We start from the raw sequence: 6,456 nt of genomic DNA on the forward strand, positions 1-6,456 counted from the left end.
TCATGTGAGAAGGTTACGCTGGAATGACGTGACCAGTGTGAATTGAAATGGAAGTAGCTATAACTATACTATTTTCCACAGTCTGCTGAAAACAAATGAACAAACAATTAAACAAAACAAAACAAAACAAAACAAAAAAAAAAAAAAAAAAAAAAAAAAAAAACAAAAAAAAAAAAACATTAATTCTGGTGGCTGGGGTTGGCTTTATCCACAGCAGCTCAGCCCAGGTCTCCCCTTCTCATCATGACTTTGACCTTGGCCACCTCCTCCCTTGCATTTGGAGCTACCCCTGCAGGTGTTTCCAATCTAATATTCACACTTAGGACTTTGCTCAGAAACAAAAGCCCCATAGTTTTGGCTATCCCCACTCAGAAAATGTGAGAAAACCTGCCTTGTTTTTTCCAAGCCTCACTCAACACCATCTTCTGTGTCACCACTGTTTGCTTCCACTTTCTAGATCAAGATCCTTAAGTGCACTGCAGCTTTACTCTGATCCGATACACAAACAAATACCTCTGGGAGATCGCCTTTCACATAACCACAAAATATTTCAGACACCCAAGGCACTTACCAGCTTTAGCTGTGTGTGTGTATGTGCGTAATAATATTTTTTAGGAATATAGACAGTTCAAAAAGCTGTTAGCTTCCATTTTCCATTTACATAGTGCTTTTGTAAGGGCATGTGTGATGAGAAGTGCCTAAACACTAAGAAATGCTTAAATGCTCTGGAAAATACTGGCTGCATTCAGTGGGTAAGATAAATGTAATCCCTAAAACAATATGTATTTTTTTGTTCTGAGCTAGAAACTTTCTTTCTAGAGCAAAGATCTGTTAAAACAAAGTTTATCCACATGTATTAAGTGATAAATGACTTCCTATGGAACGTGGCCAGAGAGAACTGCTCAGCCAGATGTATCCCTTCTCCCCTTCAATGTCTCCGTAAAGTGCAGGAATCAGAGAAAGTCTGAGGGCTGAAGGGATCTCTGGGGAGCTCAGTCCACACTCTTGCTCCAAGTCAAGGCAGGGTGCCCAAGGCCTTCTCCAGGCATGCACTGGAAGTCTCCAAGGTTGGAGATCCCACTTCGCTTCCCTGTCGCTGTCAGGCAGCTCCATCACTCTCAATGTGATTTTTTTTCCCTTATATCCAACTGGAAATTCCCCTTCTTTCCCTAGGGGTTTCGTTTTTTCCCTAACCACAGGATTTCTCCATCAGAAGTGAAAAATAAACATTTTAAAATAGAACAGAGACACTTAAGATAAATGTTAAGAAAAACTATTTAGTCTTAGCACAGTATTAAAATAGCTTTAAGCTTCTATGACCTGTTTGTTTGTTTGTTTTACGTATATCAGATATAAGCTTTCTTTCATCTTTTTAATAAAGCTGTATCCATCTTCTGAACTCAATACTTCCCAAGTTGTTACCTTTCAGTCTTTAGCAATGGTAAGTTTTCTGTTTGTTTGTTTGTTTTGTGTTTTTGTTTTGGTTTGGTTTTATTTTGTTTCATTTTCTTTTGTTTTGAGAAAGGAAACCAGGACAACAGGCCAAGTGGTCCCTGGGATTTCCAAGAAAGCCTTTTTTTTTTTTTTTGGACCTTAAGAAAAGTCCCTGTCCAAGTGCTCAGCTCAAGCCAAGAGATGGCGTTTTAAGATGCAGCTGTTGAAAACCTCAGTGATAGTGTTTTAGAAAGACGCTGCTGCATCTGGGCTGACCTGCAAAAGAGAAATATTTCACCCCAGTTTCCCCAGACCACCCCCAAAACCACCTCTGTAAAATAGGGAATGTCCTTGCAGGTGACAATTTCCCTGGAAAAGCAATGTTTCCTTACTGATCCCCATCTCTAAGTGCCTACACTAGAGGAGTAACCCAAAAACATGGGTTTTAAAATGAAATGTAATCAAGTTTTACCCTTTCTCCTTGTCAGCATTTTGATGTGCTCAGGACACAAATGCAAGGAGTGGTTCAGGAACAGCAGAGTCACAACTTGTGGTCAGTGATCTGCTTGGGAGTGCTTTTCTTGCAGAGATGAGCCCCTGGGACTGGAGATGCTCTTGTTGAGTAATATCCTCATAAAGACTCAGCCGTGGGGCATGGGGAGTGGTGGTGGTAAGCCTGATAAATGCATTCATTTCTGGGTGAAAAACTCGCTCCATGCAGGCGATTCAGCAGGGCAGCGCTTTCCATGCCCAAAGCTCTCAGCCACTCCACCTGCGAAGCCTTCATCCCTGGCTGGCCTTGATTCATCCAAGAGCAAGGATGAAAACCGAAGGGTTTTGTCAAGTGGTCTGGCCTCACAGACTCAGAGAGCAGCGGAGAACTTCAGCACATTTCCCCATGCAGCGGTGACACCGGAGGTGACGCCTGCTTCCCAAACCCCCAGGCACCACGAGGGCCGCGTGCTCCAGCATCTTGAAAGGACAAGCACCCCTGGGGAGCCAGTTCCACCCAGGTCCTGCTGCCGGCTGCCCAACCCTGGTGTTTCAAGTATTCCTCCAGCACAGAAGCCGTATTTGCACATGGCAGTCAGGTCTGGGATTTAAAAGCCAAAACGCTGGTCGTGAGAGGCTGGCAGGAAGGTGGGTGAAGCCACAAAGCTTCCTGCAGTACAGGGATGTGCTTATCAGGCCATCTATCAACACATTAGCTGCCTTAGGGAGCCGGGTACGCGGAAACAGTGCTGGCTGCTGTTGACTTTGGCCAGTGATGGTACCTGAGGCTCGGCCTGTCGGCAGCACCAGGGCCTGTTCCCAGAGCAAGGCGCTGGGAGGAAGGGGCTGGAGCCGTGGGGCCAGCAGGCACCTCGTACAGGGCCACACGTGGGCACCCTCAGCTCAGTGGCTTCTCCCAGACTGTGTTTTTCCACCAAAATTTATCTCAGCTCACCCATTGCTTTCACCTTTCCCTACGGTCTCCTCTGTGCCACCGAGTGCCACAGTGCAGACGTAGGGGCACGGCTTTTCCCCTGCTGCCTTGGGAAAACAGACAGAAAAGCCGTTTTCAGGGGGACTTCCAGCACTGCACCCACAATTTCCCAGCTGGAAATACCCAAAAGGCCCAAAGTGTGGGCCTGAGGCCTGGCTCACGACTCCCCAGCACACGTCCAGCTACCTTTTGTTGGGGCTGGACAATCTGAGAAACTCCAGCATGTCCTACATGAGCTTGGCCCAGCACTGGAGGTGGGCAGAGAAGGGGAAGCCCCTGCAGGAGAAGCAGGTACCAACCTCACCGAGAAAGCACGAGGAAGACCATGCCATTTGGCGTTGACATGTTGGCCCAAGCTGAAATCCTCCCCTTGCCTGCTGAAATTCCTGTCCTGGTGTGAGTGGCATGGAGATTTGGTTCCCAGGAGATTTTTGAGGGTTCCCAGTCACTCCGGTGACCTGGAGGGGGACACCAAGAGTGTGTCAATGACAGTGATGCTCAGGGGATGAAGCCCACCAGATGAAGCCCAGTGGATGAGGCCAACCAGATAACGTGTGCTCGGTCTGCCATGCCTGGAGGGTGTGGGAAATGGAGGGAAGGGGTGAGCTGTGGGTTCCCATAGCAGGACAAACATCCAGGAGACCCCAACCCATCTGCATCATATTGAAGCTGAGATTTCTCCTGTTTTGAGTGCTCTGGATGAAGGGGGCAGGATGTTTTTGCATGCATTTGCAGACACTTCTAGGGGGTCTATCAGGGTCTGGTGCTCACACTCTCTCTCTGGCCCGGGGCTTGGGTTGCTGCAGTCAATTCTTTCCTCTTGGTCTCCTGCCCAGCAGCATTAGGGTCCATGAGCTGCAAGTCCAGAGGTGGCTTCTGCTCCCTCCAGGCATCTTGGCTCGCTCAGTCCTTCCTGATCTCCTAGTGCCATCTGCTGCCTCACCCCAACACCGCCGTAGGGTGGTGGTAACACCCGTTGTCTCCTCATCCTCACTTGCAAAAAAAGATGGACCAGTTTGCCCACTGCCAAGCTTCATTGGTTCCCTGACATTTTCTCCCCTCTTTTTCAGGAAAAAGGACCCCCAAAAGCCCATGGGGTGGAGGTCTGTGTGGTTGCTACACCACGGTTCCTAATGAAGAGCTGAATGTCCCATTGCCATGTCACCACACAAGGCTGCTGTGTTTTTTTGCCTTTTGATTTTAACGAGGAATGCCAGAAGCTGCTCCCTGGGACAGGCACCCAGGGGGCTTTCCATTCTCAGGGGATCCCCCCCGATCTCAGACAGTGCTGGTGCCCGTCCCACCGCAGACAGGTTGGGCTACACCTGTTCCAGAGCCTCCCAGCAAGCCCACTGAGATCCAGTGGATCTTTTGGGTGGCGATGCTATAGCTGACCAAAATTAAAATAAATAATTTTTTTTTTTTTTTTTTTTTTTAAAAGTGATCTCTTCCTCTGTTCACGTAATACAAAATGTCTTAGTTTAAGTGCCTACACTTTGCCTCTCCCAAGGGGAAGAGGAAGGTGCAAGACAAAATCCAGGTGTGTGTTCCCCTTGCCATCCCAAGCTGCAACAACCTCCTGCTAAGCTCTTGCTTCGGAAAAGTGTCCAGCTATCGTGTGCTCAGGTCTTGGATGCCACCTCCTGGCTTTCCCACTGTACTGTGCAGCTCATTAATGTGCCTTGACTCCAGGCTGCTCGTCTCAATGCACATGGCAAGGGCCTGTCCCGTCACGACAATTTGTCCCTACGGGTTTTATATGATCCCTATGCAGCCTCTTATATTTCACCTGTATCCTTCTGTGCTCCCTGTTTGGGATATCGAGATGCTGCATCCAAGTCTCTGCAGACTTCTTGTGGGGTTGGGGACTAATTTAACCAGTGGGTGGTTGGGGGAATAGCAAATCAGAGGGATTTCTGGAGTTGTAAGACAGTCTGCTGTCTTATCTATACCAGCCTGGCAGGTGATCAAAACTCGTGAAAGGGGGCACTGTGCAATAAAGAAATGAAAGACAAGGTGCAAACAGCGTGTTCCCCGCTTGTTCTCCAGCATATCCCGGCTCTTTCTGCCCTCACAGTGATGTTTCTGGCTTGGGTTAGCCTACCTGTATGCCCACCAGCCAAACCCACCTCTCCCAGAGGTGTGGTATCACCAAGCAGCTTGGCCAGTCAATTTTTATTCAGCCCCACATGTAGCGTCTGGGCTGGGGCTCTGCAGAGCTGGTCCGTGTGCTGGTCCATGGCTGAGGCTGTTGATGTCTGTGCGGCATATGAGGAACTGGAGGACATCACTGGTCCTGAGGTAAAATGGTCTTCAGCCATGAAGGACTTTGGCCTGAGAGAGGAGGGATGCCGCGTGGAAAGACCATGACAGAGGCTTTTCTGCCTGCGCTGCCGCTGCAGACCAGCAGATGGAAGCTGCTGGGCTTCGCAGGAGCCATTTTAATTACTTGCAGGAGCTGTTTGCATTGCTTTCATCAGCAGAAATAGGGTGAAGGTGCTAGAGCACGCGACCTGTGCGGCCTAGAGGCATCTGGGCACTCTCAAAGACCAGTGACAGCAACAGCACCAAGAGAGCAGCAGCTCTGCCAAACACCCCTGGCCTCGGGGACAGGAGCTGTGGTCCCCTGCAATCAGCTGGTCTGTGGACCTTTCCTATGAACCCCGTTTCAAGCAGGAATTGAGTATTGCACCTGGATGTCCCACTGGCCTCCATGAAGATGCCCTGGCTTGCTACAAGCGTGGCTGGGATGCCCAAGCTCTGCACCCTGGAGCTCCGTGCCAGCAGCCCTTCCTGCAGGACACAGCGCAGCCAGGTTGGGGTCAGGGTAAATGCAAGCAGCACCACAGCTTCACACCCGTTAAATGCATCAGGGCAGGGGCATCGCTGGTGCACACATGGTCCTGTGCCCCTTGCATGCCCATGTGGACACAGACACGTGCCTACTCCTTGCCCACCCATGGTGGCACCGGCCCAGGGACCCTCGGCGCAGACGTGACCTACTTTAGCTCCGAGGCGAGCCGCGCTGCACCAGTCCCGGTGTAAAAGCTTAATAGAGCCAGGCATAAATTATTCATTGCCTGGCCATGTTAATGCATGTGCTAAAGGCTTTCTTTTTTTTTGTTGTTTTTTTTTTTTTTTTTTTCCAAAAAAAAAAATCTCCTTTATAATTTAAAGCCTCGCACGCTCCCATCGCCGCGGATGCTCTCCAGAAGTGCTTCCGCTCAGGCGAGCAGCTCTGTGAGATGCGGGTGGAGCTGGCAGGGCAGAGCTGCCCCGCAGCTGAGCCGGCCCCGATTCAGGCAGCAGCAGGGAGGGCAACCGCTGGCCCCGCTGCCTTCACCCCATGACCCTGCTCTGAGCCGCTTCCCCATGCGGCCAAGCCTGTTCCCAGGCACGGTGGCCAGTGGAGCTATTTTTAGAGCCGCCTCTTTCTCTTTTTTTTTTTTGGTTTATTTTCCTCCCGCTCCTTGCCTTGGCCAAGCAGCCTTGAAGCCCTGGGGAAGAGAGGAAAACACCGAGCCTTGGGGCAGGGC

The sequence above is a fragment of the Anas acuta genome, chromosome 12, assembly GCF_963932015.1.
Source record: "Anas acuta chromosome 12, bAnaAcu1.1, whole genome shotgun sequence".
In the NCBI taxonomy this organism is placed as follows: domain Eukaryota; kingdom Metazoa; phylum Chordata; class Aves; order Anseriformes; family Anatidae; genus Anas; species Anas acuta.